At 44.1% G+C, this 26862-nt stretch overlaps 1 protein-coding gene across 4 annotated transcripts in view; it reads right to left on the bottom strand.

The window, feature by feature from the left end:
* The window catches only part of HTR2C (5-hydroxytryptamine receptor 2C), a 594342-nt gene extending 568293 nt beyond the window's left edge, over positions 1–26049 (bottom strand). For 3 of the 4 annotated variants that reach the window (XM_045029297.1, XM_045029303.1, XM_045029300.1), the window contains exon 1: positions 25932–26042. The gene's annotated coding sequence lies outside the window, so the exon portion shown is untranslated. Of the gene's footprint in view, positions 1–15419; positions 15597–25931 lie in introns of all 4 variants that reach the window. The other variant, XM_045029298.1, reaches the window with a different exon arrangement.
* Between the last annotated feature and the right edge of the window lie 813 nt (positions 26050–26862).

Here is a 26862-nt window from a genome sequence, read left to right as displayed (position 1 = left end):
GAACCAACCCCAACTGTCCTTATGCATGTTTAGAGCCAGTCTTCCACCATCTTCTAATCATCCACCTGTTCTAGAATTTAATCTCTCCAAAAAGTTGTCAGAGTCATGGAGATTTAAGGGAGAAGGTGTGGCTATTATTGAAGTGATCCAGATCCTCAAATGGAGGGTGCTAGAGAAGTAATATTCATCCAATTTCGCTGGTATGCTAATTGAAGCACAGCAAGAATAAACGACTTGCCTAGGGTCACATAGCGTCTATGGCAGAGCTGGAAACAACCCAGTGGTCTTGCCTCCTAGGCTCCTACTATATTGTTTTAAAACATGGCATAAGATTATACACAGAAATAGATGTATGTGAATTAGAGACTATATATATTGTCACATATTAACAAGCATGTTGAAAGTGAATCAGTACATTGATCACTAAATCCAATCCATTTCGTTAGTCTTAATTGCAGTTATATAACTTGACATTTACATTGAGCCATTATGTTTGTATGCAACAGGTCACAGACTAGTTACTTAAATTGCCACTGGCCACATAGGAGAAAAAAAAATACTGAAGACAGAAGATGAATAAAATAAAAGACACCCATTACAGGGGGCAAGGCGGTACAGCAGGGTCCTTGCACCTCTGGGAATCAGAGTTCAAATCCCAGTTCAGGGCACAAGAGGAAATTAATTCTGTGGTCTCATTGTTGCTTCCCGTTATGCACATCACAAAATCACCATGGGAAATGCTGTCTTCTCAAAAGCACCACAAGACTGGAACAAGACACTATGTTCTCTAACCATGAAAGGCTCAAAAATTCAATGTGCTCCTTTCTACGGATCTAGGACTGTCTCCCCCTACCCCTCCCATGGCCATGCACTAACAGCGACAGGCTTTAAGCAGGCAGTAAAAAGGGGACCGTGAGATCAGCCTTAACTCTTACTTTTGTTATGTGCGTTTAGGTTCATTTTAAATAGAACCGTCCAAGGAAAGGAATAAATGTTGTAGCTGCTCCAGTCCCTGTAGGAAATACATAATTAGGCTGGGGAGAGTGGGGTGTAAAATGTGTACCTGAGAGATCAATTCATTATGAACTGTAAGTTATCTGAGCACAAAAACAGCCATCTGTGACCTGCAAACTTTTATTTTTCTTTTACTGCAAATAAAAATTTCCAAACCTACCGAACTGTCAGATCTGCCTTGTCCTTTGTATTCAGGGGCTGCTTTACAGTAGAGATTGCAATGCCCTGGGAATAGGAGTTTCTGAAACTGAGCTTTCAGCTCATTGGCATGACCGGAATTTACAATGATGGGAACACGCCCTGGCAGTCACTCGAGGGTTAGCGTCTCTTAAGATGTTCACCTAGGACAGTGTTTAACAGAGAAACTTCGCAGACAAGCAGCACGGCGTTTGTTTGACTTGATGAATGCTTTATTAGTAGTTACCAAGCCACAATTCTGACCCTCTGCGGTTACCTTATATAGAGCTGCAACAGATCCCTGCTCTGAATCACATGGCACTGCCTCAGCAGGAGGAGCAGCACATCTGGCGCCTGCCATCTGCCCTTTAGGCACTGGCCAGCAGCTGCCAGCACACAGCATTAGAAGTACACCAAAGCTCTGGGGGAGGAGCAGGGTAAGCTAGCTATTACCCATCTGACCTGCGCCAGAAAGACAAGAGGCACAGCTCAGGACAAGACCATTCTTCGGACACACAGTACTTCACTTCAAAGGTGCATGTATATTGAAGTATTCAGGTATTTAATGTGAGGCAGGAGAGGGTGAGCAGTCACCAGAGAGTCTGATTATCAGCTGACGGGGGTGTCTGCTTTCCATGGACATTACAACACTAGAGATGGTCAAATTTAAAAAATAAAAAGACAGGAGCATTTCGTTAATAGAAGTTCAGAGCTGCATTTGCTACATCAGAGCATTCATTACTCCTGAGAGTTTGGAGAACCACCCAGGACCCCTATAAATGTCTGTGAATCCCAGAGTTTTCACAAATTAGGGACTATTGGCTAATAATGGCTATTCAGCTCAAACACTGGACCAGAGGTGGGTTATTTGCTGTTCCTTATTCTACTTTTTGAAATGTTTGTCATCCAAGCAGGAAGCAAAAACAAGCCTGAAAGTTACTAATGAGAAACCAGTGTTTAGAAAATGAGGCTTGGCTCACAAGCTATTTGCAAGCCAGAAATGTAGCTAAATTATTATCTGTTTTTATCTGAATAAGTCTCCAGCTCTTCACAGGACATCCGAGTCAAGAGGCTATAACTAATCAAATGTTTTTGTGACATTCAAACTAAATGTCTCATGACACTTAAGATCAGAAAATTTAAAAGTAGTTGTTGGATACAGGACTCCTATCTCCACCTTTTCCAAGGAAAATTCTTTGTTCAGACTTGCATCTGAAGAAGTGGGTATTCACCCACGAAAGCTCATGCTGCAAAACGTCTGTTAGTCTATAAGGTGCCACAGGATTCTTTGCTGCTTCTTTGTTCCAGTAATAGTAAATCTACATTCCGTAGAGGCAGATTCTTATCTATTATAGCAGCATATTTTTAATTCTTCATTAAAAGGGCTAATACAATATTTAGAGCATTAGACATTGTCCTGTACTTATAAAATGCCATTTAATTTTTAAACAATTTCTTTAATTATTTTGCTCGTTTTAAAATACATTTAGAGTCAAACATTCCTATTAAAAAGATCCTAATTACTTGCAGCCAGCTAGAACAAGTTGTGGGAAATTCTGATTATTTCAGCAGCTATTCCACTTCAGCTCTTGCTCACCAGCCAGATGTCCTGAATCTTTGGAATTATTCTACATAGAATCTGGATGGAGGAAGTGAGATCTAGATAGAAGTCTCTGCAATGTTCAGAAAGGTTCATGTCTGGTATCCTAGGCTGGCCCCTTTTATAGTGTAAAGTCTGCACCATTTGAAGATGGCATCCCGTGAGGTAAAGAGAAGATGGGTTCGTCTACAATGAGAATTAAACAAAGTTTTAGTAGTTCTTGCAAATGTCTATTGGTTTTATAGTTTTCCATACATTAAATGCATGCCAAGACTACAGATAACAGGCAGCACACGATAGACAATTCTGCCTAAACAGACAGACTACATTGTAAGCTTCCCTAGGCATCTTTTCTTCAGATTTCGTCATTCTGTTCTTCGAGAAGTAGCCTTCCTAGAGCTCGTTATGCCAAAGTGAAAGTACACACGTTAATTCCAAATCTAGCACCTAGCCCTCCAGATTCACCCCAACCCACAAAAAGTGACCAAAGTAATCAGCAAGCTGCCCAGCCCCTAGTGCGTTCTGCCCAAGCCTGGAATATCCCCCCAATGCTGCCACCCAGTTAGTGTCAGCTCAGCATTACTCAAGGTATCTGTCCCGTACCAGCCCTGACCCGGTCCCAGCCTGCATATACCCCCCAGCTGTGTTCATCATAAGAGCCTTTGTGCTACTCCAGGTATGGCTAAGATCCACTTGAACAGGGTATTTTACACACAGTGCCTCCTAGTGGCTGAACAGTATAAGACACGTTAGCATTCTACCCCATCTCCCCTTTAAGTTCTACATTCCTACCATTTACACTATTTGTACTATCATGAGGTCTTTGACGTTCAGTACATATCAGACTTAAGTGGCTCTGAATCACACTGGTTTTCTGATTACACGACCTAAACACATAACAGCTTGGCCATCTGGCTGTCCATTAGTTGCAACCACTGGCGGTGGTTGGTTTGGAATGCTTGAGTCGTCTTCCTGTTCTGCATCTGCCATCTGTACAGTTTGCTCTGTTGATTGTTCTTTCCGAGGAACAATCTGTAGATGTCGATGGTTCCTGTTGAACTCTCCACGGTTGGTCTCTATCACATTTGATCTGGGCACTTGAATTTTTTCTTTACGACAGGTGGAGCTGTTCGTCTCATTTCTCCATCCAATTTCACATGAACACAATCACCAGGTTCAACACCCATCGGTCCTGAGTGTCCTCTGTTATTAAAGTGTTCATTAGCCAGATCAGTTAAAAAGAATCTCTCCTCATCTGGCCACTTTGGAGATTAGAAAAAGAACCTAAGTTCTGAGTTGTCTTCCCATCAGGAGTTGTGCTGGACTATATCCAGTAGCTGCTATCAGCGTTGATCTCTAACTCAGGAGAGCAAGGAATGGATCCTCTTGCTTTAGGATTTTCTTGGCTGTCTGTGCAGCTCTCTCAGCCTCTCCATTCACTTGTGGGTAATGTGGGCTGCTGGTAATATGATCAAAACCATATTTCATTTTGAATTACTTAAATTTTGCTGCAGTGAGTTGTGGTCCATTATCCATCACTGGTGATTCTGGAATACCGAAGTGAGCAGGACTGCACTTCAGTTTCTCGATAACACTGACATGTTATTTCTTTCAAGTACATTATTTCTATATACCTGGAAAAATAGTCCACAACCAGGTAACAATGTCCTCTGAATTCGCACAAATCTACAGCTAGTCTCTTCCAAGGTCTGTCTGGTAGAGGTGTTTGTATGTTTCAGCGTTGTCTTTTAAGTTGATTTGTACGGGATCGCCTTTGAAAAGTCCAATATAATTGAATCCTCTGTCAGGTTCTTCCCCCTTTCTCACTAAGTCCATCATGGCTGTGTGTTACAGCTGAGACAGTTGTTGGTCTTTGATCACATGCACTCTGAATTCAAAGCTTTTGTCTCTGTAAGTTTCTGTGACTGACTAGCCCATGCCAGGTGAGTTCAGCTCTGGAAGGGGTTGAAGTTGATTGTAAGTCCCTTCTGAGATGACTGGGACCTCTGCTCCTGAGTCAACTGCAAAGTCAGTGTTACCATGAACATACAGTTTCACTTTCCAAGCAGGCTCTGTCATCATATGGGATAGAGCCCAGGAACAATGGCTCTTGAATGTTTGCTTTGGTGCAGCAAACAGCATAATTAAAGAAGATACCGGTGTATCTCCAGTTTCTTTATGGAATTTGTTTACAATTCAAAATCTTGCAAAATACTGTATCCAGTCTCTCCATTGTGAAGGTCTGTTAGAGCTGAAGTTCTCTGGAACGTTGAGGAGCAGCATGTTGATGAGATCCTGCAATCTCTGTTGCTTTGTTCCTAGTTTACTCCTGACACCATGTCATGTACTTCTATATAGATACAGACTGGCCACAGAGTGTGCTTATACACATCAGCTGTGTTCATCATAAGATCCTTTAATGGTCCACCAGGTACAGCTGAGGTTTGTTTAAATAGAGGGTGTTATGCAGCACCCCCGAGTGGCTGAACAGCACAGTACAATTTTGCATTCTATTACACAAGCTACAGTGCTCCGGCTTCCAATGAGTTTTTAGGAAAACTCTCAGCGTTGCTCACTTTTGGCCTCCTCTCTTTTCTTTTGAAGTCCAGGCCAATCCAGCCCGGCCTGGATCAACACTACCTACCCCCTCTAATATCCCAGGACGCCAGCGGCTCAGGGACATAGGCTGCCAGACTCATGGAAGGAGATTTTAAGAGTGAACGCTAGGACTGGGTGTGGATGGGCTCTCTGCCCAGTCCCTAGAGATGGATTATACCACAGCTCATTGAGGAAAAAGGCTTTTGAGCTTAGTTCCCTGTCCTTGGGAGCACTCCGTTCCAACGCATTATCTGGCCGGCAGTGAAATCCCAGATTTAAAAAGCCATTTCCGCCTGAAGTGAGGTGTCCACGGAGATCCAGTGCCTCAAGGTCCCACAGTCAATAAGTCTACCCGTAACATGCAGGAGGTGCAGAGGTGACATGTCAGGACTGAGGTGCATTGGGCAGCGATTTGGTGGGAATCACCCGGGTCACCCAGGTTTACCATTAAATACCTTTTTTAATCACACAGCGTGTGCCACATACTTCATCAGCTCCAGAAACAATAGAAAACAAGTATCAGCTTTTGTACAAAATGCAGAAGTTGCTTTGTGTCATGCACGCTAGCGCATAATGAGACTGTTTGCAATGTTTGTCCAAGTGACTGAAAGTGGCCGGTTTTTAGGATCCATGGAGCAGGCCGTCTGCTAGGGCTGATTCCAAAACACAGAACTGAAAAATATCCCAAAGTGATATTAATATTCTGTCTGTCACTAAGGATGCAAGACTGTCATCCCAATGCAAGAGAAGTGGTTTGATTTCCTTTCTAAATGCAGAAGAGTAATATATTGTTATAAACAAAGATGAGCCTAATTTTGGAACATATGGACTCCACCATGTGCTTGTTTACTTAGATTGGATGCTTTAATTTGTCTTGGCACTTGCTAGTGTTTAGGGTGCCTTTCAGGATTAGGAATAGATGTATGGACACATTGTGGGCTAGAATGGAATATAATTAGATAGCAAAAGCTTCACAAAATCCTTCTTTATTATATCCACAACAGTGAGCACATTGTATATTGCTGTACCCTGGAATAGAATACTCACCGTATTTTAGCAGACAAATAGAAAGATTTAAAACAGTAGCATGAACCATTTTCTATATGTATTTTCAGAGGGGAAAACTGACATACAAAGTTAATTCATCTGTACAAAATCCAAATTTATGAAGATTTCTTCATGTATAAATCTTGATCTGGTCTACCAAGACGTGATTTAGACAGAGCTGCTAAAAGCTGTAAGAACCTGTAACAATGTCTTGCTTATTCAGAATATTTAAAGAATTCTACTCACTTTGAGAAACCAGTTTAATCACTAAATATAAACACAGCATTCGCTGTGCACACCTGTACAGAGCACGTTTGTGGTTTTTATAACTGAGCCAAGTTCTGAAGTCTTGGTCAGGCAAAACAATTAAATCTTTGGACGTCAGACCTTGGTCCATTGTTTGAATATGCAACCTGGTGCCATGGTAGATGCATTTTTATACTCAAATTAATTTTGCAGGCTTGACTTCCATCTTGAGATTCTCAGATGGGCACTGCAGAGAACGCACAAACTTTCTCAAACACTTGCCACTTACTGGCTTGTTATAACAGAGTTTCAGTCTCTGGCACACAGTTCTATTAATGATGGTTCAAATTAGAACACATGAAATGCAAAGCCAGTAGAAAAGGAGAGATGCAAGCTACGGTTGCATCATCAAGTCAAACCCAGGAACTAGGTCTGTAGAACAGTTTTGTAACTAACTAACTAATTAAAAACTAGCGCTGACATTTTTAAAGTAGGAAGTCCTGGAGCAATGATTCACGAGCAGGGTTGCCAACTTTCTAACTGCACAAAACCGAACACCCTAGGCCTCGCCCCTTCCCTGAGGCCCTGCCCCCCACTCACTCCATTCCCCTTCCCTCAGTGGCTTGCTCTCCCCCACCCTCACTCACTTTCACTGGGCTGGGGCAGGGATGTGCGAGGGGGTGAGGGGCCAGAAATGAGGGGTTGAGAGTGTGGGAGGGGGCTCCAGGCTGAGACAGGGAGTTGGGGTGCAGGAGGGATTGAGGGCTCTGGGGTGGGGATGAGGGGTTTGGGGTTGGGCCAAAGGATTTGGAATATGGGAGGGGGCTGCAGGCTGAGGCAGTGGCTGGGGTGTGGAGGGGGTACACAAATGATCAATGTAGCTAGAGCAAAAGTCAGACTCCCTGCCTGGCCTTCACCAGGACACTGTTGCACTCCCAGTTATTTATGGATTCAGTTTCAGTCATTTCGGCATCTGAATAGCTGTGCCTGCAGATCAGGTCCTTAAACATCTAAATGTTCTAAACAGAGCCAATAAAGAATCGTGGGGGCAAAAGTCTGCCCCGGCCTAGCTGAGCCCACAAGGATTGGATGCAAAACAAGAGGCCAGTGTTTGAAAGCCTTGCTGATAAGGGGCGGGGCTAGGCTACGTCTACACTGCTTAGTAAGCCTGCAGATTGGGTGTTTCCAAGTGTCCACACTGCACTGGACAATACAAAGGAGTTTGTAAAATTATATTAGAAACCAAAAGAATCCTGACAATAATATTGGTCCCTTACTAGATGGAACTGGTGAATTATCAATAGTAATTCAGAAAAGGGAGAAGCGTTCAAGGAATGTGTGTGTTGTATATTTGGGGAAGAAACAGATTGTATAATCTCATTGTATGGTGATGACTTTTTCCATTCCCCTAGTATCTCTGAAGGATGTTCAACAGAAACGACTATAGTTAGACATTTTTAAACCAGCGGGCCCAGACAACTTGCATCCAAGAGTTTTCAGAGAGCTGGCTGAGGAACTCGCTGGACTGTTAACACTGATTTTCAATAAGTCCTGAAGCAGTGGGGAAGTTCCAGAAGGCTAGAAGGAAGCTAATGTGGTGCCTGTTTTTAAAATTGGTGAATGGAATGACCGGGTAATTATAGGCCTGTCAGCCTGACATTGATTCTGGGCAAGATAATGGAGAAGCTGACATGGGATCGATGAATAAAGACCTAAAGGAGGGTAAAGTAATTAACGCAAACCAACATGGGGTTATGGAAAATAGATCTTGCCAAAGTAGCATGGTGTTTTTTGGAGTTTACAAGTTTGACTGCTAAAGGTTACAGTGCTGGCATAGCTAAGGGGTGAATGACCTTACCAAACCTTTACTTGTGGACATAGTTCTGACTCTTGGGGCAGGTCTACTGCTGACATAGCTTCCGCCTCTCCTAGAGGTGGAGTAATTACGTCGACGGGAGAGTGCTTTCCTGGCTCCATATATCCTGGTGATATAGCGCTTCTAGTGCGGACTAGCCCTCAGACCTCTGTGCCCCCACTGTGAGAGAACTACTCCAGCATAACACTTCACTAGATTGGCACCAAAACCTTTAAAACAGGACTGCAGAGTGAGGCTGTCAAGCCATGCCCAGCAGCACTGGAACAGCTCACTGGAGGGAGGAGGTGGGTTCTCCATCACTTGACGTCTTCGACTGAAGAACCTGTGGGGGTCTCCCTCATCCCAGGGCAATGCCCTAACCATCAGGCCAGAAACAGAATATGTCAGTCTCTCTCCCACCCCCGCAGACCAGAACTGACAACCCTTCACTGATGAAGAGCTTGTTGAAACTGAAATGTCTCCACAAAACGTTTCAGCTTTGACAAACAGCGTATTTTGCTGAAATTTCATTTAGTCCAAAATGTTCCAACCGGCTCCAGCTTTGAGCCCTGAGCTCGTTACCAATAATCAGCATTCAGGGCTGTGCCTGCTGCTGCTAACCCAGCACGCCACCTGCCAGGGTGTATCTTCCTCCTCTTTGTATTATCAATCACTCCTGCAGAGAACTACAGAAGTGGTGCTTCTAAGAGACATGTCTGGAATCTGAAGTTCTTCCAACTCTTCAAGCTGAGTTTGTAACCCCCACTTCTGTTTGCTTCTTGACCGGGTGCTCGATATCTGCCCACTTTTTCAATACCTTTGTATCTGCTGAATAGCAATGCGCTCTGTATGAGCGCCTCCGGCTAATTTCTCCAAATCAAACACCTGCCCAGGCAATTACAAATCCAACAAGAAAAATCAGATCTCAGTAAAAAGCTGCATTTACTTTCCAACAATGATTATACACTAAAAGCGACGAGGTGTAATTAGCATGACACTAAATAATAACTAGAATTATGAGAGAGGTTCTCTGTATAAAACGATGGAACAGTCAGGGTTTAGGAACAATTTTATCTCTGTCAAAGCACATGAATACTAACCAGAAACCTTCTCTGCATGCAACAGAGCCATGTCACAACTCTCCATATTCCCCCCCTCTGCTATTATAACCCCCAGGATAGGGCTCCCAAGGACTTCGGTTTGGCAACTCATAGGACAAGATGCAAGACCCTCCCGTGTCCCCAGACCTTCTAAAAGGACAAGGGAGTTGGTTAGAGCAGTGGTTCTCAACCTTTCCAGACTGCTGTGCCCCTTTCAGGAGGCAATTTATCTTGGATAACCTCAGGTTTCACCTCATTTAAAAACCAGTCGCTTACAAAATCAGACGTAAGAATACAAAGGTGTCACAGCACACCATAGGCACCGACTTCCCCTTTGCCCGGTGCGTACTCACCCCCACACACACACACCCCTTCCCTGCCTCTTCCCACCCCTGCACCATCCTCGCCCCACCCCCATTCCACCCCTCCCCTACCTCTTCTCCACCTCCTCCCCTGAACGCGCTGCATCCCCGCTCCTCCCCATCCCTCCCCAAAAGTCCAAAGTGCTGCCAAACAGCTGTTAGGCAGCGGGAAGCGCTGGGAAGGAGGGGGAGGAGCAGGGACCCGGTGCGCTCATGGGGAGGACGACATGAGGAGGGGGCGGGGGAGCCTGGCTGGCAGTGGGTGCAGAGCACCCGCTAATTTTTCCCTGGGGGTGCTCCTGCCCCAGAGCACCCATGGAGTCGGCGCCTATGCAGCACACTATTACTTGAAAAATTGCTCCTTTCTCATTTTTACCATATAATCATAGAATACATCAATTGGGCTATAAAGCTTGTACGTACATTTCAGTGTATAGCGCAGAGCAGTATAAACAAGTCATTGTCTGTATGAAATTTTAGTTTGTACTGACTTCCCTAGTGCTTTTTATGTCGCCTGTTGTACAAGTAGGCAAATCTCTAGGTGAGTTGATGTCGGAAGATCTCTGTGTACTCCCAGGGGTACACGTACATGTACCCCTGGTTGAGAACTACTGAGTTAAAGGACAGGGTGGATTCATTATTCAGTTCTGGTACAATGTGCTGGACAGACACAAAGAGGCATGGTCCTGGCAGACAGCTTGGACTCTAAAAGACGATAAACGCCAGAAGGAGATAAGGAGATAGCAGGAAAGTGGCCAGGGAGGGGCTGGAGGACGAGCGCAGTCCTGGAGTGGGTTTTGTTCAGGTTTCATATTGTTTCATGCTTCCCCTGTCCCATGACCTGAGCCTCCTTCTCAGGGACAGTGACTGAAACTGAGCACAATACTCCTCATGCAGCCTGGTCTCCCTGTACTCCTCAACCAATTCCCTTTACATGCTGCACTTTCAAGGCTGCTACTCTCAGCCCAGAAATTACCTTACAATTGGTAGACAGGCCCAAGAGGTTTCAGGACTGCCTCCAGCCCTCTCCACCACCATCCCAAGCTCTGGGAGGAAGAGGCTGCTGAAGATACATTCCTTCTTATATAGTTTGTTGCCCACCTCTTAAATAAGTTTATATGAATTCAACTCAGGGTCACAGAAAGGCAGGACATGAGACTGGGCGACACCTCTGGGTCATCAGTTGTAGTCCCCTGATATCATGACATTTTGATTAAAAAACTAGAATATCAAATTAACATGGCACACATTACATGGAATAAAAATTGGCTAACTGATAGGTCTCAAAATGTAATTGGAAATGGGATATTGTCATCAAGCAGGTCTGTTTCCCATGGGTTCCCACAGGTATTGGTTCTTGGTCCTATGCTATTTTACATTTTTATCAATGACCTGGAAGGAAATCCAAAATCATCCATAAATGTTCTCAGTAACACCACAAAAATTGGGAGAGTGATAAATAATGAAGAGGACAGGTCACTGAATCAGTTGGTAAACTGGGCACAAGCAAACAACATGCATTTTAATATGGCTTCATATAAACATACAGATCTAGGAAAACAGAATGTCGGCCATACTTACAGGATGGGGAATCTATGCTTGGAAGCAGTGACTGAAAAAAAATTGGGGGGTGTGGTGAATAATCACGTGAACATGGGCTCCCAGTGCGACGCTGTGGCCAAAAAAAGCTAAATGTGATCCTGCATAAACAGGAATCTTGAGTAGGATTAGAGAGGTTGTTTTACCCCTATATTGGCACTGATGTGACCACTGGTGGAATCCTGTGTCCAGTTTTAAGAAAATTGGAGAGGGCTCAGAGAAGAGCCATGGGAATGATTCAGGGATTTAAAAACATGCCTCGTGGTGATAGACTCAAGGAGCTCAATCTATTTAGTTTGACAAAGAGAAGGTTATGGGGTGACCTGATTACAGTCTGTAAGTATCTACATGAGGAACAGATATTTAATAATGGGCTCTTCAGTCTAGCAGAGAAAGGTCTAACACGACCCAATGGCTGGAAGTTGAAGCTAGACAAATTCAGACTGGAACTAAGGTGTATATTTTTAATAGTTAGGGTAATTAACTGTTGGAACGATTTACCAACTGCTGTGTTGGATTCTCCATCACTGGCCATTTTTAAATTCACACTGGATGTTTTTCAAAAGGATCTGCTCCAGGAATTGTTTTGGGGCAGGTCTCTGGCCTATGTTATGCAGAAGTTCATGGCCTTGGAATCGATGAATTTAAGTTCAGAGATGTCTTCAGCTGCACCCTCAGACTAGCTAGGTTGTTTGCCCCAACTGCTCCTACTGTGAGGCTGTTCCAGAACCTCATTCCTCTGATGGTTAGAAACCTTCTTTTGATTTCCAGCCTAAATTTATTCCTGTCAAGTTTATATCCATTTCTTCTTGTGCCAACATTGTCCTGTAGCAGACGTAGCTCTTCTTCCTCCCTAGTATTTATCCTGGACGTAATGAGAGCACAATCCAATCCCCTCTCAGCCATTCTTCTCCTAAGTAACCTCGTCCTACTCTCCCAACAACATTCTCCACCTGATCACAAGCTATTTGGGTCAGTGACTGTCTTTGTTATGGATTTGTACTGTGCCTGGTGTCAGGGGGCCTGGTTAGGGCCCTGGACACTACTGCAGTACAAATAATTTATCTGAATGAATTTCCCTCCCTCTAGCTTACTATTCTACTCTGTGCTCTTGGCGATGGCCCCTGGGCACCTTGCCCCAACATCAACTGCTTCAGTCTCCAGTATTCAAGCCAATTCATTGGTCAGTTAAGGAATGCAACTCACGCCAACTGTTGACTTGTCGTTTAGTTCTTTGTATAACATGGCATCAAAAGGTGGAAGCTCCAGTAACTAGTGTCCATGGCTGGACCATGTTGACAATTTATGTTCAATAAATTCTAGCATATGTGCTATTAACCACTGGATCATGTTATCTCCATATGCATAGTCAATAGTATCCAGTAATGCATGCAGGCAGCAAGTTCAGAAGGTTTTTGCATCATCTAAAATATGGGGAATCTCTTTGTGCCTGTACAACTACTGTATTATCAATTACAGGTGTTTAATGTACTCTCTCCCTGAGCACATTTCTACAGGACATACCTCATTCAGACCTCAAAGACCAGCATCAGTTTAAATATCCGTGGACTTGAAGGAAATACCTGGGGGTTATCTAGAAGGCCCAAAACTTTTGGTGGACTCAGAGGGAAGTGTGGCATCCCTTTCCTAGCTGGGATGCTGAAGGAAATACGTTTTTGTGCTTTACAGGGCTAACCAAACCCAGGCTACGAGTCAAGTGCCTGTCTGAGGCAATGCCGTGGGTGGGAAAGTCATCAGAAACAAATGCATACAACATGCGGTTTTGCCCAAGCAAATGGTAAACCTATCTACTTGATTTATTGTTTCACTTTGTTTTAGATCTGCAGCAAAGATAAAAAATTTCTAGTAATTTGTACACAGCTTCCAAAAGATACATAGATGTGACTAGCTGGTAAAGCAAGGATGCCACCGCTGACCTAAAATGTTCTCCTCAAGCATCTATTCCTGGAAGGAGAGGGGCAGAGTACTGTATCATGTTGGTATTCATTAAAGGTCTGACTATTTAAACCGGCACAAGAGTCAGGTTATTGGCTGGTACAGAGAAAGCAAAATCTGCAGTGTTTTTTGGTTTTGTTGTGTTTTTTTTTAAATAAAGAACCTTCCGTGGTTTTCCCATTAAGTCACGATTACAAGATGTGGCTAGTTTACAATATCTGCAAACCATTCCAAATGTTAAATTCTGCCTTCAAATCTCTCCCCCCATTTACATTAACAAGTACAAATACCTGTTGAATTAAACAAAAAGCTGGTTAGAAACTGAGCAGAAGGCAATTCCACAGTTCATTACCTCTGCCTTCCCTGGCATTACTGCAGCTAATGGGAATCAGCACTTCAACATTTCACAGAGCAGCGTCCGACCCACTAGATTCCAGAGGCTTAGAAACGCATCTGCTAACCTTGTGCAGATTGAATTTTCCACCATTACAATCCACCATCAAGCTCTCGGTTTTAGATTAAATTCAAGTGCAGTTTAGAACAGATACTCCCCCCTCTCTTTCTGCAGCCACCGAAAACAATCAGTTGTTTGCTAGGATCATCCTCTTCATTCTAGTCAGTTTCTTTTTGTCTTTAATTTGCAACCTAACTGCCCAGACAAGTCAGCATGTTTAGCAATTTACTGGGGCTGTCAATTAATCACAGTTAACTCACACGATTAGCTCAAAAAATTAATCGCAATTAATCACACTATTAAATAGAATACTAATTTAAATGTATTACATATTTTGGATGTTTTTCTACATTTTCAAATGTATTGATTTAAATTACAACACAGAGTACAAAGTGTACAGTGCTCACTTTATATTTGATTATCATTTTTATAGTGCAAATATTTGTAAACAAAAGAAACTATTTTTCAATTCACCTCATACAAGTACTGTAGTGCAATCTCTTTATCATGAAAGTGCAACTTAAAAATATAGATGTTTTTGTTACATAACTGCACTCAAAAACAAAACAATGTAAAACTTTGGAGCCTACAAGTCCACTCAGTCCTACTTCTTGTTCAGTCAATTGCAAAGAGAAACAAATTTGTTTACATTTATGGGAGATAATGCTGCCCACTTCTTAATTACATCACCTGAAAGTGAGAACAGGCATTTGCATGGCACTGTTGTAGCCAGTATCGCAAGATATTTACATGCCAGACGTGCTAAAGATTCATATGCCTTTTCATGCTTTGGCCGTCGTTCCAGAGGACATGCCTTCCATGCTGATGATGCTCGTTAAAAAAAAGTGTGTTAATTAAATTTGTGACTGAACTCCTTAGGAGAGAATAGTATGTCTGCTACTCTGTTTTACACACATTCTGACATATATTTCATGTTAAAGCAGTCTCAGATGATGACCCAGCACATGTTAGTTTTAAGAACACTTTCACTGCAGATTTGACAAAACACAAAGAAGGTACCAATGTGAGATTTCTAAAGACAGCTACAGCACTCGACCCAAGGTTTAAGAATCTGAAGTGCCTTCCAAAAGCTGAGAGGGACGAGGTGTGGAGCATGCTCTCAGAAGTCTTAAAAGAGCAACACTCCAATGCAGAAACGATAGAACCCAAACCACCAAAAAAGAAAATCAATGTTCTGCTGGTGGCATCTGACTCAAATAATGAAAATGAACATGCGTCGGTCCGCTCTGCTTCAGATTGCTATCGAGCAGAACCCACCAGCAGCATAGAGGCATGTCCTCTGGAAGGGTGGTTGAGCATAGCCTTACTCAAGAACACTCTAATCCTGAACATGTTTCAGCCACTAGGCTCCACTGTGTACCCACAGAAGTTGGCCAATAAAAGATATAACCTTATCCACCTTGGCACAATGTATTTTACTTCGGGTAAAGTTAGGCACAGAGCAAGTATTTGGAGCAAAAGTTGGTAATTGAGTTTGCAGGTTGGAGGAATCAATGGAGCAATGGCAGCCATTTCACCAGTGAAGTCTTTATAGTCATCCAGTACCCAAGCGACGTGGAGTTACATTCTGAAAGATCAAAAATTCAACTCTTCATCATGATTTACAGTAACTCAAATATGCTCTTTAGACATTGAATCCCAGGTCATGGTGAAACCAGCATACACCAAAGATGCCAGAAGGTGTAGTCCATGTTCTGCAGGCATACTAGTCACTTTCTCGCTTCACCAATATTCCCTCACATCTTGATGAAGACCCTTGTCTTCCTGGCAGTAGTGATAATAAAATACTACTACTAATAATAAAATAAGATCAAGACAAAAAGCCCATGAAATAGGCTAGTCAACGACTTTATCAGGCTTCCCCTCACTGAGTGCAACAAATCCCAAATATTTCTGGTGAGCCATTTTTAACTGACAGCATGCTCAGCCTCTTTTAACACTTAGTCTGTCACATGAGCGAATACAAACAAAAAAACTCAAATGGGCAGGTGGAACAGCCAGATAATTTGTCAGTAATAACAGTTCCAGAGCAGGTTTTCTCTGAATGCAGAGCACTTTGGTGCAGTTTAGTAATTGTCAATTGTTTGAGGGACAGCCCAAAAGTAAAAGAAATCGTATATCTAAGACAAAGGTACCAACTTCAGGAAAAACACCAGAATGAAAGCAGCCGAGTGACTGTGGTCCTGGGGCAGTAACTTCTGCGCTAACCACTTTTATCCAACGTAACTATTCAATTACCGAAATGCGAAGTCAGGTACCTACTGATAAATACAGTCGTGTTTACAGGGCTAAGCTCTATAACGAACACACACACTCGGTGTTTCAGAAGGGATTTAGTGGGGCTCATGTTGTTTTAAAGAGGATAATCAGAGCGGAGAGAAAAATAATCTTCTCCAAGTCCAGACCACTGGATCCTGAATGGCCTTGGAGCGCTTGCTTACAAGAGGCAGAGATGGCTGCAGAGATGTAACTGCTTCAGGGTGGAGTGTGGTAGAGGTGTAACCGCACAGGAAGAACCTGACCCAGATACACCTTGTCCAAAGCCTCGCGCTCCACCCAGCCGAGTGTGGTGTCTCCCCTCGCTAGTGCTGCCAGGTACCTGCTCTGAATTCCCGGCTGTTGAGACTATGCTCTGCTGCTCCCTGGATTGCAGTTTCCATGGAGATTATCGTTACAGGGAGCAGCATTGTGGAGCATAACCTGGAGGTTGAAAGCAGCCAGTCAAGCAGGAGAGCATGTGGAGTGGGTCCAAACCACCCAAACTCACCGGACCAGCTAGGGCAGCCGATGGGCAGACACATCTGGCAGCCACGGAAGAGACCTTAGCCCAGAGGTTCTCACACTTTCCATACAGAGCCCTTTGCAAAAGTGTTGTGCTGACTCCCACCTTCCCATCCTGGTATCTTACTCTTGCAACTACTGCTGCAAGAACAGCCACAAAATTGTAGTATGATGTCTCATTTGAAAGACGGCCGCTCCAGGAGCAAAATATTCTCCAGTGCCAGGTACTGACTCAGAAGGGGCAGTCACGAATCTAGCACCATCTGGTCAACTGGCCCCAACACCATCAGCTGGGCACAGGCAACAGAAGAAAATGAGAGACAAAAAGACTTGTCTTGTCACCTCATTAATTCACTCAAATTCTTTCTATGGATAATTCGGTTGTACACACTGAAAAGACAAGGGGGGTCTTTTATTGTTATTTTTCCTTAGCTTTTTGGCACTCTCATTTGTTGACAAACATGGCATTTTTAAATGAACTGCCCTAAATTCAGACCCAAGCCTGGGACATGTAATTTGTAGCCAGCCTCACCCCAAAGCAGAGTTTAGCTGGTGTTATTTAAACGTGTCACTGAGTGAGAGATTTCTGGAGCAGGTGAATAATTTCAAGGCGGACAGGAATGCCTGAACCTGAGAGACTAGTGGCCCAGTCCTATGCTAGTCTTTGACAATTTAGAGCAGTGGTTCTCAACCTGCGGCCTGCAGGCCGCTTGTGGCCCAATCAGCACAGAGCTGCAGCCCATGTGACATCCTCAGGGCCATACAGGTAGTATTGGATGCAGCCCACAATGGTAAATAGGTTGAGAACCACTGATTTAGACGAAAACAAAATTTAAAATTCTGATCTCACTTCTGCACCTTTAAATACTGGTTCTGAACTTGTGACTTATTTTCTTGTCTCGCTTAAAACACAGAAAAAAAATCAGTCAAATAAAAGGTGAATGTATTTTCTTATTGTTTTAAAAGTTAGTTCGTTGTATCCAAGAAATCTGCTTGATACAGCTGTCATTCTCCTACCAACTTAGTGGTGAAAATCAACCTGAGAGTCTGAGTAAAGCTCCCAAGCTAAACAGAACCCTTACAGAAACAGAATGCCAGGATATGGAAATTCACTCAGAGCATCCAAAATGAGCGTCCTGATGTACAGCTCAGTTATCACATTCCACAGTTTCAGGTTGTTTGAAGTGAGATGCACAATGCAGAAATCATCATTGTATTAATGCCATTAAAAACACGCATTGGTGAGTCCTGGGTTACTTTTGCACTAACTCAGCACGTGTGTGTGTCTGCAGCGTACCCACAATAACGAAACCAAAGTCTGCCCCTCATTACATCCACATAACGGAGGGTACAGCGTTGAGATCCAGGGGCTGCATTCTGAACTCAGTTACACCTGTGCAAACCTAGAGCAACGCGCCAGTGCCCTGCATCTAGAATGGCACCCCAAGAGCAGGTCCGTCCCAGTATCATATTTAAACATTTTATTAAGATGATGATAAAAAAAGTGAATGGTGCAGAGTTTAACCATAGAAGTTTCTGGTTATCAGGGAATAACATTCTCCTACATAGCTCTGTCTGGAGGTTACTGTTTTGTAGTGGCCAGAATGGGACAGACGTCTACAGTAAGATTCCATGAAGTCAATGGATCGTAGGTTTAGATTAATACCAGCATAACTGAAATTAAATCCAGTCCTCATACTCCAGTGATTTCATTTGAAGCTAAAAAATGACACAGACCAAATGCATTTGTCATTTACATCTAGGCAAGATCCAGGGCTTCATCAGTAACATGGCAGAGTTTTTCCCCACGGCCCCTGTTAAAATCTGTATTTTCTGACTCGCCCTGAGGCCATCATTCAGCATGGATGGAGGCTGCTTGGAGAAGAAGGCCTGCTGCATGTGAGAAGTAACTCTCGGTTTACAGTCTCAAGATTCCTGAATACCTTGTTGCCCTGTAGCCCAAGTGATTAGCCAGCGCTTGGGGTCTTGCCAGGCTGGAGATACTGAGGATATAAGTCAGGTATTTCTTTGGTACAATCTTCTTTATTTAAAATGCCCACAAAGTTCTGGTACCCTGAACACAGTAGGAACAATCTCAGGCAGTTTCCTTGCTCACAATTTCCAAGGCTGCCCTTTCTGGCTAGCCCTGCGTTCGGTCTCTGATCCCTCTCCGGGCCATGCTCACATGGCTCTCTCCTCATTTTCTGGTTCTGACACCATGGCTGCCATCTCAGATTTGGGGGGCGGGACTTTAACCATAATTCCAAAGGCTACTTGGGCACCTGAAAACTTCTTGGTTTTTTGCAGATAACAACTTAGATACAGTGCACCTGTCAGATAATAATTTCTAATTCCTATATAAAGAAAGAAAATTAAATAAATATTAGACCCACCTATTCTAATACTTGTTCTGGCATCTTGTGTCAATTCACTTAAGGGACACTGGTTAGGTTTAAAAAAATGTACGTATATTCTTACTTTGTTACTAACTCTGAATACAATCATTGAAACAACTATAGAAAAATCTAGATGACTTTCTGTCACTTCTCTGCCGTTTGTCAAGCTTGGAATAAATCGTTTAACGTTTGGGGACATACTACTAGGACAAGGCCCTGTGAGTTTATTTATAATGCACCTGCCTGGGGCTCTAGGGATGTTACCCCATTACAAACAACAGACTAGAAACTGACCTTAAACAGGAGTGAAAGCAACACTTTCAAGTCACTTTCACAGTATTGCCAAAAATCATGGATCAGGCTCACCAAAAATCGTGAGATTGGCTCTAAACTCATGAGATTATGTAAAAATAATAGATTTTAGTATTCTTTTTATTTACATTCTGCTTTTTGAGCCTTTGGGGTGCACTAGGGTCACATTTTGAAGCTTTCTCCACAGCCACGAGGGCTAGAAACGTCATTTTTCTTTAAGAACGAAGGCTGAAATCATCACGTATCCCCTTGACTCCAGGAGCTGGGGCTTTAAGGAAAACACTTATCATGAGACACACGACAAAATTGTGAGAATTGGCAGCACTGCTTTTACTTCTGTTTAAAAGGCTAGTTACTTTCCAGAAGGCTCTTAAACACAACACTACAGTGATTGAGTTGCAGTTCTCAGAGCAGAATATTTTAAATCAAACACCAAGAAAATTCAACATTTTAAAGTTGGGGAAAAAATTGAGACTTCTGAGGTACATCAGGGCAACTGCAGGCAGGACAGGAAAATAAACAGGCACAGGAGCTCTGGGCAGCTCTTCCTTTAGAAAGAAGGTTGGAGCGTCAAATCTTCTAGTCCTTAATCCAGTAAAACATCTATTGCCATCAGTGCCTCTACTCAGATATAAACATCACAGATGGTGCCCAGTGAATAACACAAATCATGACAATAATGGTCGACTTTATGGACTCTGTGGATGCAGTTTCTTTTCTGTGTTCTGGAATTGGCCTGGATACAGCTGAACACATCTGATACTCAGGCGACACTTTCTCATTCCTTCCTTTTCTCAAGCTCAGAGCAAACAATGACTGAACAAAGTGGTTTTCAGTTAAAATGTAAAACTGCACAGCAGCCATTGCTCTGCAACCCAGCCTGGGGCAGAACCTGCCACCCCTTGGGGGTTACATGATCTCCTCTCCTCTGACTCTCATTCTCCAGCCTTCCTGACGTCTGTCAGACATGACCTCCACCCCAATGTCCTGGGACTGTTTGCTGGAGTCTCAGAGGACTGGCTGCCTTGGTTTTGCTCCCATCTATCAGAGGCCTCTATTTTGCAGCATGCAGCAGAGAGAAAGAGGCTGGTCCAGCGGAGAGGGAGCTAGCCCTGAGGGACCTACTCCCCTCCCCACCCCGACTTCCCGTCTGAGCTCAGGCCCGGGCCTTAGAGACAGAGTTTCAAAGGTTTTTAGGCACCCAAAGACACAGCTAGGCACCTACTGGGGTTTACAAAGCACCAAACCTTCTAGGTGCCTAGGTGCCTTTGGAAATCTGGCCGCTGGTCTCTCAGTGCCCCACCTGTACCAGGGGATAACAGCCCTGCTCTGCCTCGCCGAGGGGCTGGGATGTGAGGGGCTCAGATAATACAATGATGGGCCCACGTAAGTACCAGAGGTAGCGTGAGAACCTCTCTATGCCACTGCTATCCCTTCCCTGGGTTTTGGCCCCTTATTTTCACTTATGCCCCTCACATCTTCCTCTCTTCTGAATATAACCTTGGCTGTATTTCTTCTGAGTCCCCTGCATTCGCTCTTCAACCATCCCCCCCAGGGATTCCTGTTTTACAGTATCAGAGGGGGAGCCGTGTTTGCTGCTTTTACAGATCCAGACTAAGAGTCCTGTGGCACCTTATAGACTAACAGACGTATTGGAGCATGAGCTTTCGTGGGTGCATCCGACGAAGTGGGTATTCACCCACGAAAGCTCATGCTCCAATGCGTCTGTTAGTCTATAAGGTGCCACAGGACTCTTTGCTGTTTTACAGGTTCATCTAACGACTTCCAGATCCTTAATTAAATTACCAGCCTTTTCTGATCTTAATCACCCTGCCTCTGTTTGTAAACAAAACACTGACTCCCGGGCCCCAAGGACACAAGCTGAGAGAAGCACCTCTCCTCTGCAGAACTCACATTCCACACTAATGCTGAGCAGTTCAGCGCTCCGGCTGGAAGCGCCCCTCCTGTATGAAACTGAAGGGGGGGGAAAGAGAGGCTCCCCCCCTACCTAATTGGCGCCCTTGTGTGACACACAGCTCCAACCAAGCAAAGCCCCAGATCCTGCATCTGCAGTCAGTCCCCAGGGAAATCCCTCAGCCCACATGACCCAGCTCCTGCTCAGGCTCTGCTATGCTGGCCTGTGCCTTGGGGAATTGTTGGGGATTGGTCCTGCTTTGAGCAGGGGGTTGGACTAGATACCTCCTGAGGTCCCTGCCAACCCTGAAATTCTATGATTCTATGAATGTGGCCTCCGCTGTCTCAGCCACCACCACACAAAAGGGCATTTAATCGCTCCCCCATTTAGCCTGAATGACGCGTGCTCCGTATACCAGTCCACTTCAGCTAAGTCTGTGATTGATGGCAACCTCTGACACCCTCCAGTCTAACAGTGTATAGTGCAAGAATAAAGTAAGAAGTTGTAACTCAGCTAAATCTAAAATAATTTGAGACTCCAGACCATATCATCCCTACTATCTGATTCCAGGGATCTCAGTGTCACCTGAGCCACCATCACAAATAATGGCTGATTGTTATAGCTGGTATGTATTGTTCATAGATGGGGGTGGACAGCTGTTTTACAAAAATCAGAAACTAAAAATAAAGGCACCCCTGTGACACTAAATCAGGGAAGTAGAAACATAATGCAAACATTTACATGGTATTTCATCTTAGACTAGGAGCAATTGTTGAGGGTAATGTTGCTTTCTTCCCTGGGCTCATTATAATGGACTGTAGCCCCCCAGTGGTCAATCACTGTATCTCCACAACACTATTGGTGTGTTATAGGAACCACTCATTCGCACTGTGTCACAATTAAAAGATGAGTTTGTCGGGACCATACAAGCCTGATATTTTCTTCCTCTGAAGTCCTTGAAAACACTGACTTCCCAAACTGAATGAGTAAAGAATTGCTAACAAGGAGATAGGCAAAAGGAGCGGCTGCTGCAGGAACTAGCTGTTGAAACGCTGAAGTATGACCTGCTCCTAAATGAGCCAAGAGGAATTAACATAATTACAGGCTCAATGAAAAAGGCAGCAATACACAGGGGCCAAGTTGTAGCTTAATCAGGTTCCAGCTACGGTTTCCTCTCTGCCTGACCTCCTGGGAAGAGTCTCATTGGTCATTCTCACCACATTTACATACAATACTTAGTGGAGCCATGCTTCATTCTGCTAAAAGGGGGCTAAGTGAGTGCTCATTAACTCTAACAGATTGTTTTGCATAAATTGCATAGTTCCTATCAAGTGGAAGTGATTAGCTGGTACAATAATAGGCTAATGTCACACCGGAACAGAGAAGGTTACAAACCTATACAGAGATGATACTCGCTGTAATACAGGTTGATTAGTGCTGCAGATTGTTACTGTACCGGCTTCTTTGATTGTGATCTTTCCCAGGATAGTTTAATAACAGGGTTTTGTACAGCCAAATCGACTGTTTATTGCAGTTTGGTTTTTAGGGATTTCTGCTAAAGCACAAAGCTTTTCTGCATGCTAGCCCATAAACCGGCCTTGTCAATACAGAGGAGAAGCTGTACTGAAAACAGGGATTCTGTGGGCAATTGGAGAGATTCTGGCAAAGGATCTGCTGTGTTGAGAAGCATTGGTCACAGCTTTACACTGTTCCTAGCCCTGCACTCTCAAGCTCATCCAGCTCACTTGTGGACAGCGTCTGATCCATCAAACACTGCTGAACAGCTGCTGGGGTGAATGCAGAGGCAGCTGCACTCTAGTAGGAGGTAAAGACATTCACCTAGAGTATATGGTTTGCATAGCCTTTGTTTATGCGGTGCTTTAGAAAGGTCAGTGATCAGGACTCAGGCTTGGTGCACTCTTCTGCAAGCTCTCTGGTATCTGCAGCACTCTTGGGAGTAGAATGGAAATCCCACAGCAATTTCATGCAAATTAAGATGATGGGGCCATCCTCACTTGGTGTAAATCAGTTAAACTCTATCAGGGCCGGCTCCAGACCCCAGCGTGCCAAGCGCGTGCTTGGGGCGGCATGCCGCGGGGGGCGCTCTGCCTGTTGCCAGGAGGGCAGCAGGCGGCTGCGGTGGACCTCCCGCAGACGTGCCTGCGGATGCTCCACCGGAGCCGTGGGACCAGCGGACCCTCCGCAGGCATGTCGGCGGGAGGTCCACCGGAGCCGCAGGACCGGCGACCGCCAGAGCGCCCCCCGCAGCGTGCCACCGTGCTTGGGGCGGCGAAATTGCTAGAGCCGCCCCTAAACTCTATTGACTTCCACGTATGTCACCAGGTTATATCATCTCAGCACCTGGCCCAGAGATTTTTTAAATTAAATTTGAAATGTCAATTTTGATATTAAATTCAATGTACTCAACTCTCCGCCCACATGGTCAGGTTCAATAAGATGCAGATTTGTAGAGAGAGAGCACAGCACAAGGGATAAATTGTTGATGAAAGCTGGGAGCTTTGAGAGCCAGGAGACAATCAGTGAGAGAAGCATGGGAACTGGTAAGTGCCTAGGGTGACCAGATGTCCCGATTTTGGGGTCTTTTTCTTATATAGGCTCCTATTACCCTCCAACCCCGTCCCGATTTTTCACCCTTGCTGTTTGGTCACCCTATAAGTACCAGCTCTTGGAAGGTAAAATCCTTTGAGAAAGATTCCCATGGGGCTTTCCGAAGCTTTGAAATTTTTCATGATTTTTGGCATAACTGGTCTATACTCTTGCAGGTATTGGCTGAGTCTTCAAGAGTGATATTCATTAGAATACAGTAGAACCTCAGAGTTACAAACACCTGTTACGAACTGACCAGTCAACCGCACACCTCATTTGGAACCGGAAGTATGAAATCAGGCAGCAGCAGCGACAAAAAAAGGAAAAAACACAAATAAGTACAGTGCTGTGTTGAAAGTAAACTACTAGAAAAACAAAACAAAGGGAGAGCAGTGTTTTTCTTCTGCATAGTAAAGTTTCAAAGCTGGATTAAGTCAATTGTAAACTTTTGAAAGAACAACTGTAACATTTTGCAAAAAGAACAGGAGTACTTGTGGCACCTTAAAGACTAACAAATTTATTTTAGCATGAGCTTTCGTGAGCTGCAGCTCACTTCTTCGGATGCATAGAATGGAACACACAGACAGGGGATATTTATACATACAGATATGAACAACCTCCATTCCCTCCTGTGTTCGTCCAGTGTATAGCTTTTTAGAGAGGCTATAACAAGCAAAGACACTTGTTAACAATGTGGGGATGCATTAGGCTCACTAGAACGGCTGAAACTAGAAAGGAAGATGGAGGGGGAAAGAAATGTGATATTTGTGAAAGTTTCCACCAATTTTCTTTCAGAAAAAGTATGAATTTGAAAATGTTCAAACCCCTTGTGAGCCATCCCCATCACAGCATTTTTATGTAACTGAGATTTCAAACAATGGAACCTAGGAGAGGTTTGTTATTTTAAATCCTTTAGACAACCCAAGACAGTTTCTTCTTCCTAATACACCTTTCTAAACAAGAAGAGCATAGCACTGCTTTATTCCCGTTCCCAGGGTTATGGTTGCCAAAATCCTGCTACATGTAAGCAGGAATGTCTCTCATACACCCTGTGGTTCAATCAAAGTATCCTAAAAAATGGGGAGCTGGTCACCCATGTACTTTTTTGACCCCTGTGCATGCAAACTGCATTTACCAGGGTATGGCTCCCTGTACAACACCAGATTTCTTCATTACTAGTTAGGCAAAATGGGCAGAGTTAATCAAATATAAAACGTTCTATTTTTCTATATTATAAGAACATGACCTGATTCAATAATTCTGTGAAGAGCTTTAAAGAAATAGCCAAAGAGCATTTTTTGTTTGTTTAAATAAAACCAAGTCACAAACCACTATATTTTCCTTGAACTGGTTTTCATCACAACTAAGCTTATGCAGCAGAAAAATCAATCTGTGTCCAGCCCCATGTGACACATTCCAAGTTGGCTGATTAGCTCCGTTACTCCGTACAGGTCTGTTTATAAGTGACTTGTTTTTACTTTGAATAAAATATTACAGAGGAATGTTTAGTTAAAGACACAAAGAACATTGCTGGGACACTCTGAAGGAGAAAACTTTGGAACAGGCTGTGCTGTAGCAAACAGACTAAAAACCCCTCACACTGAGACCAACTCAGCAAGTGACCATGCTAAAAACCCCTCCTGCGTTTTATTTATTATTCCCATTTCCTCTTGCAGATGCAAAAGCAGCAGCTTCAAAAGAGTATCAGCACAGTGATACAGAACAAGAGATCTCAATGAGGGAGGTGCTGTTTAAAGAAACTTCCACTTCCATGCACACTTGGACATCAAGTGGGTTATTCAACAAGCTCCCTAAGAAAAATAAACACCTTAGGAAACCATTCTGTTAAAAAGGAGTGACTCTGACTACACACTGATTATTAAAATGGTACCTTTTGGGGCTGCTGGCGAACATGATGGCATGTGTTACCGGACCACTGAGATCAGAAGCGGGACTGCTGATGCCTTAAGAGACCAGCTTGTGCTATCAGCTCCTGAAAGGGTTGGAGCTTGTCTAGCTGGGAACAGGGTGTTCTGGGAAATGTAGTTTTGGAATCAGGTGGTGGCACAGAGTGCTGAGCATTAACAGGTGGCTAATTGGCTCCCCCAGAGAGATCTGATTGGGAAATGAAATGCAAGTAGCTCATCAGGATAGCAGGCTGGGTGAGCTCAAGGATTAATTAGCCCAGCAGCTGAGGACTGATCAAAAAGGCACAGGAAGGCAATGGTGCGGGAGGGGAGGAGAAGGAGACAAACCAGACCAGACTGGTGAGGTTAGCCTAGGGAGATCTCTGGGAAGTGAGACTGACTCTTCCGGGGCCCTTGTAAAATGACACGGTTGCCCACAGCTGGAAAGCGGGAGTCTGAGCAGGGCTCGGTGGAGTGTGAGGGCTGGGTGCAGACCACGTTCTGCTATGGCTGGCTAGTATCTTTGCAAGGAGTTGAACAATACACCGTTGAGACGGATATCTGAGAAAGCTACACTGCAGCAGTCCAGTGGGCTGAGTGTGGGCTATTTGCATGATATGAGTATTTATTTTTAAGCAAACAGGAATCTTTAGGCCAGTTACTCAGGGGATGGTGAGTAAATCCCTCCTCTAAATCAGGCCTTATCAGTCCCATTGTGTTTCCAGGCCTCTGCAGCAGCTGTGATCGCTCGCAGCAAGGAGACCAGGCTTCAGAAGGAAATGCTGCTGCTGGCCATTTGGATGCAGACCACTCCTGGCCTCATGGGAGGACACCGCTGTAGGGGCTCAGAAGCTGGACTTGCCCCACCGTAGCCAGAGAGGGGACCCCAGAATCCACCCCCTGAGCCCTACTGCC

Source organism: Mauremys mutica, chromosome 9, assembly GCF_020497125.1.
Source record: "Mauremys mutica isolate MM-2020 ecotype Southern chromosome 9, ASM2049712v1, whole genome shotgun sequence".
Taxonomy (NCBI): Eukaryota; Metazoa; Chordata; order Testudines; family Geoemydidae; genus Mauremys; species Mauremys mutica.
The sequence above is the reverse complement of the archived record's forward strand: the minus strand, read 5'-3'. Positions and strand labels throughout refer to the sequence as shown.